Here is a 6,384-nt window from a genome sequence, read left to right on the forward strand (position 1 = left end):
AATTGATCCGAGATTAAAGTTAATCTACGGTAGAAACGGCCCTAGATCGAATTGGCTTAGTTACACCGTGCGCTTAGTCCGCGACCTATACGATAGGTGTCTTTGTTTAACCTACAGGATAAACAAGGACACCTATTGTATAGGCCTAAATGCACGCTGTAAACGTAACCATTTTCCCCTTTGGTAAGGGGAGGGTGAACTTCGTTTCACATGGAAATTCGTGCGCCTCTTTGCGGAGGGGGGGGGGAGGAGGGATCGAACTCGCTTCGCGTGGAAAGTGAACGTAATTGAAAATAAGATTTCAATGCTTAAAGCGTCATATAGAAACTAGCTAGAATAATCCGCCACGTGTTTCAAAGTGTGCATGACTCAGTATTATGTCGACTTTAATGATATAACGTATAAAAATTAAAGTTATTGGTAAGGTTTAACGTTCTACTTAACGGTCACACGCTCATGGAATCATTTCATCCTTGTCGTTTATCAAATGTTAAACGAGGACAAACGATGCTCGCGAGCATTGCGAGCTTTAAGTGGAATGCAGCCTTAGTCTTTTCGCAATCATTACCTCGCACATATAAAAGAATTCTGTCTCTTAGATTTTTATGTTTAACGTCATATTTCAAGGAGAATCAAATTGGTTCTGGACAGCCATGGAATGTCCCTTGTAAGAATATGGATGATTTTCCAATAAGAATGCAGCGTAGTAATACGCGGTCGCGGGAGGAGAACAAGAAGAGTCGCGCGTCGAGAAGGCGTCACTTGATATCGGGACGTTGAGGCGATTACAAGTCAAATCAAATTCGGTTTTGTTTTATAATTCTTCTCAAATTCTGGATTATCACCGGCTGACTCTTATAGTTAATCATCGTGTTTTATGTGTTTCTCTAAAATATCTAAGAAGCCGTCTTACGCGGCTTACACGTTGATGGCATGTTGCGCAGTTAACGGGTGTAGCCATCTTGGATTGAAATCTCCGTTACACATTTCGTACAGTATTTCTAAATGAAAAGTATTATAAATAGTGCAGTGTTTATAATGAAGAGTTCAGTGTTTTATCAAGTTTATTTGAATAGACTGATCACGGATAAAAGGATAATGAACTGGTTTGAGAAAGAGGAATTAACGGAAATTTTTATGAGTAAGTTCCTGAGACATATTTATGCATGAATTACGTTTCCAAATTGAACTGCAATTAATGATCATCGTAATAATTTACAGGGTTGACAAGTAACGCGTTACTTGTAACGCTGTTACTGTGTTGATTTCGTTACCTTGTTATAATAACGATTTGGTAATGACATTGTGAATTTTTTATGATGGTAATGCTAACATCAGAGTTAGAAAAGTCAATCGTTACTTGTAATGGATTGAAAAAGTCATTCGTTACTGAAAAAAATAACTCTTAATTTGTAACGCGTTACTTTTTAGTAACGAGTAACGTTACGCATTATTCGTTATACTTATAACTTTTTCAGTGTAACGCGTAATAGTGACAAGTTATTTTTTAAAATGACTTTTCTAACTTTAGTACAACCTTAGCGTTTAATTAGTTAGTGTTACCGTAAAAAATTGCAGCATCGTCATCAAATTGTTTACTATAAAAAATAACGACAAAGTAATTGAAAAGTAACGTTTGCCGACCCTGATAATTTATATAGATGCATTAATCAATAAGAAAAAAATTGTAATTTTTTAACTTTTCTCTAGTGATTTATAGATGGATATCATGGTCGAATTTAATAAAAATACATTCTGTCTCAAGTCACCTGCGCTATCTCACCAAGTCACCTCCATTTACGGTACGTATAAGAAAAAATTAATATAATAATAAATTTTATGTAGCATATATTCTTAATGTAAGAATAAATTCCGCTTTACTACTCTCTAAATTTTTTGTAGTGAAATCTCACTTCAAAAGAGTGAAAATACTACTACTTTTGAAAAAGTGTGAAAGTATTTCACTTCTTGAAAAACAATGACAATATTTTATTCTTTAGGAGTGAAATTTCACTCCTAAAGAGTGTAATCTCACTTCAAAAAAAAAGAGTGAGATATTTCACTCCTTTTTTGGTGTGAGATCACAGTGAATGACAGATTTCCTATCTTAATCAATTTTAACGATTAATATCTTGTTTCTCGGGGCAGAGTGATACTTTTTCTAAATTTGTTCGTTTAATGTAAAAATACGTCGAATAAGTTTTATCAAGATTGGATGTAAGGGTTACTAAATTTATCATTTATTACTAAATGAAATCTCTTCAAAGGAGTAAAATACTGCCACTCTTTTTCAAAAAGTGAAATATTTTCACTCTTTTTCAAAAGTAGCAGTATTTTCTCTCTTGGACTGAGATTTCACTCGAAAGAATTTACAGAGTAATATATTCTCATAAGTTAAAAAATATCTGGTACTAATCTATTCTTCAGAAGAACTTCCTCTAAAATTAAAAATTCTTTTGGTATTTATTTTAGAAGATATTATTACAAAAATGAGTAGGAAATTCTTAAGCTGAGAATATAATTTTTTCGGTGTATTGTTACGCACTTTTATGAGACCCAAATTAATAGAAGTAATACTTTATATCTACTATGCCAAATTAATGTATTACTGCTTTTAATAAAGAAAATAAATTAACATTACTTTATAAAGTAAGGTCAGGAACATGCAAATAGAATTTTAGTCTTCATATCGTTAAAATGACTTTAATCTCTCACAAAATGTAATAAAAGTACGTATTTCTTTTACTCATATCCACATATTTAATATGGCGTCATTTAAAAAATACTTCACTTAGAGGGAGGAGAGGGGATTATCAAAAGGATTACCCATCGTTTATGTATACATATAGTATATATATATATATATATATATACTCGTATATATAAAGGAGGAAGGGGGGTAAAAAATCCATTTTAATAAACGTATTTTTTGAATGATCCCTAAAACAAATATACAAACACCAATAAAAATTATTTGCTCATTATACATTAAGCTATTTTCTGTTTAGTTCGTCAAAAGAATGTAACCAGAATGAGTACGTAATCTGGAGGTCTGGTAATCCTCAGAAGAAATGAAATATTATTTAGGTATTTATTATTAATTAGTATTATAAAATTTTTAAATTTATAAAATTTTCTTTAGTATTGTTTATATAATTTTGTTTTAAAATTTGATTGAAAAAAGGATTTTTCTTTTAATTATTATCTGTCATTGTTATTTTTAATTATTTATTATCTTTATTTTTATTTTTACTTTACTTTGTTATATATTCTATATGAAAATATCAAATTTAAGATTTTTAATTCGATACATCTTGTTGAGTATATGAGAAATATTTAAGGAAGTATTGTCTAATTCAAAAATCCATTTTTGTAATAATGATTTATTCTATTACATTTATTCTATTCAAATCAAAAAGTCCATGCAAATAAAATATAAATAAGAAATATTCTTTTCTAATTTTTTGCAGATTTATTTTATATATAATATTTCATCCATGGCCGAAAACCTTTTTTACATAACATACATCTGTATTTTGCATCTGGATTCTTTCAATCTGTCACGCGTCATTAAATTTCTTTTTAAGACATAATTGATGTACCCATCGTTGGTATGTATTACGCATAACTATAAGTCTTTTGCGGTCACTAAAACAATATTGACAAACATCTTTCATACAATTTGATGATTTTAATAAGGATTCGGCTACTATATTTCTATACTCGGCTGATTTAAAGTTTGTATCGAATGGTTTATTATGTATTATATTCGCTATATAATATATTACATACATGCCATAGTTATATGCATCACTTTGAAGAGGTCTATCATTGCATGTTATTTCATGCCATGATTTATCACATATGTGTTTATTTGTATTTAACAAGGAACTTTCCTTCAAATAATTTTTAAATGCTGTAACTGCTCATTCCTTATCAGGACTTACTAAAAATTGTGGATCTAAATGTAGACTAGTATGTTTGTTAAAATTAGCTATTAAAAGATACCCAATGTGATGCATGTAAATAAGGAAGTATAATAACATCGTTCCATTAATAGGATTTGTTATATTATACATACGCCATTGTGCGTTTTTAGATCTTTTATAAAAATCTCCTATCATATAGTATGTATAATTCGTAGGAACATATACAAAATTATGAGAAATATTATTTAACAATGATATCGTTAAACAATCATTAATTTTGCCATCAATCCAATTTTTATCCTTTAAGGTATGGAACTCTTCTCCATTAAGATTATATAAATCAAATCCTATTATTGGCGCATTTGTTAACGATCCGTATTGCCTAATTGTTAGTGCAGAATCAGATGACTGCATGTAATAGTCGACATCTAGAAATAATCCATTATCAAGTGCATTTGCATGAGTCGAACTTTCGCTTAAATTTAATTCTGGTATATCTAATATTTTTGTATCTTTGTTTGATTTAGGCGTACTTGTATCTAATTTGTACTTTTTAGCTATGCGCTCTAACAAACGCCTTTCGAAGTGGCTATACAAAGGCTTTCGTTTTCTTTGCCATATTTCTTCAATTAATGCGTTATTTATATTCTGTACATTTTGACATCGAATACTACGTTTTTTGCGTTTTAAAGGAACATTTAATTTTATTTCTGCGTATATTTGTTTATTATAATTTTTCATTTTTTTAATGAAACGTCCAACTTTCAAATTTACTTCGCCATTTAACACATATTTTTTTATTATGTTAAAATAACTTTCAACAGTCGCAGCATTGCTTAATCTAAGTGTATCTGGTGTAACCATTTTCAATAATAATGCCGACCACATAGGAACAAAAGGCATATAATGATTTGTAATATATTCGGCAATTATTGGAGCATAATATCTATTAGTTTCTTCTACACTACTATCTTAAATTTTACTTTTGAGCTCGTATAATTTGGAACTATATCTTTTAAAAAATGGCGAATCACTAAAGAAATCGGCCTTCTAGTTTATAATTTTCATCTAATAAGTTTTCATTGCTTTTAATATCAGAGTCGACATCAATCACATCATCATCATATTTATATGTTGTCATATATATATACTTGTTAATATTAATGATACAATTATGAGCTTCTGTAGAACAAGAAGTCAATAATATAGTCATAAATTGTCCATAACAATAATTCAAATCATCTAAAGTATCACAGTGAATTAGTATACCCATGCATTCTAATATAAGACTTTTAATTTTTTAATATTTTAAAAACTTTTTGTGTATAGTAGATGATACCCTTTTTTGAAAATGAGCACAACAGGTATGTACAACAATCAAAGAACGTAAATTTTTCTTTTTTATTTAAAGCAATGTAAACCTCTTCTAAATATATTGATAATGTTGTCATATTCCATTCATTTATTATAGTATTTATTAATGCCCAACTCCAGTCGACAACTATCACTGAAAATAATGGCCAAGTAAAATGTTTAGATTGTAAGAAACTGTGGAATGTTTTCAAGAATATGCTGCGACCACACTCACGAGCGTGGTGCCACTTCGTCGCGCGTTCGCGAGTATTGCTCTACCTCTCTTTAGTCGGTACCTTCACGACAACATTAAAAAGATTCAACGCCACAACGGCTTTCTCAAATTTTACATACTCTAAACTTCACGTCAATGATTGAGCGCCAGGCACGAGAGAGCGTGCCCCTCTTTCTTAAATCTTTTCTTACGTTCTCATTCGCAAATACAGAGGTGTAGAGAATCACAAACGCGGACGGCTCTAATAGCCGAGTGAAACTGCTCAGCCACGATAATGGAAGAGAGGATAGTTCGTGGTCGGGAACGGAGGATCTTTTGGAAAACGAGTACGGCGAGACAACAGTAAAGTAGGCAGAATTAATAACAATGAGATAATAACAAATATATTCTCTAAGTCAATTACACAGTTTCCGACATACAGGCAGACGGATTGATTCTGCGGCATGCAAACGCTCTAGCCTCCGCGATACGTTCTCGACACGCGGTATTAAGTAATCGCTTCTCTTCTCTGATGGACGAGCTCTCGATTCTAGCATAATTCTACGCGACGCATGTATCGCGGTTACGGAGATCCATGGCGCAGTTACGAAAATCTTCGGAATGCGTGAACACGCGAGAACATCCTCTGAAGTCTAGAATCTACTACGACGACGATAGTACGCGACACGAAACGGCGACGCAACAGTACGATACAAAATTACGGCACAACAATACGATACCAAATTATGACGATACGATACAGAATTATGATGCGTCGATACGATACAGAATGACCTAGCTGTGGCCGCGGCAGGCGTGCAAAATAACGGATTCGAAATTATAGGGAAACCAAGACGATATCAGACGGGATGGCACGATCACGCGGTG

General features: G+C 31.8%; 1 long non-coding RNA gene across 1 annotated transcript in view; it reads right to left on the bottom strand.

Moving 5' to 3' along the window:
- Positions 1-445: 445 nt before the first annotated feature.
- The window catches only part of LOC108727482 (uncharacterized), a 12,970-nt gene continuing 7,031 nt past the window's right edge, over positions 446-6,384 (bottom strand). The window contains exon 3 of the long non-coding RNA XR_001936850.1: positions 446-545. This is a non-coding gene — a long non-coding RNA (uncharacterized lncRNA). The remainder of the gene's footprint in view (positions 546-6,384) is intronic.

Source organism: Mycetomoellerius zeteki, unplaced genomic scaffold, assembly GCF_001594055.1.
Source record: "Mycetomoellerius zeteki isolate Tzet28-1 unplaced genomic scaffold, Tzet1.0 scaffold498, whole genome shotgun sequence".
Taxonomy (NCBI): Eukaryota; Metazoa; Arthropoda; class Insecta; order Hymenoptera; family Formicidae; genus Mycetomoellerius; species Mycetomoellerius zeteki.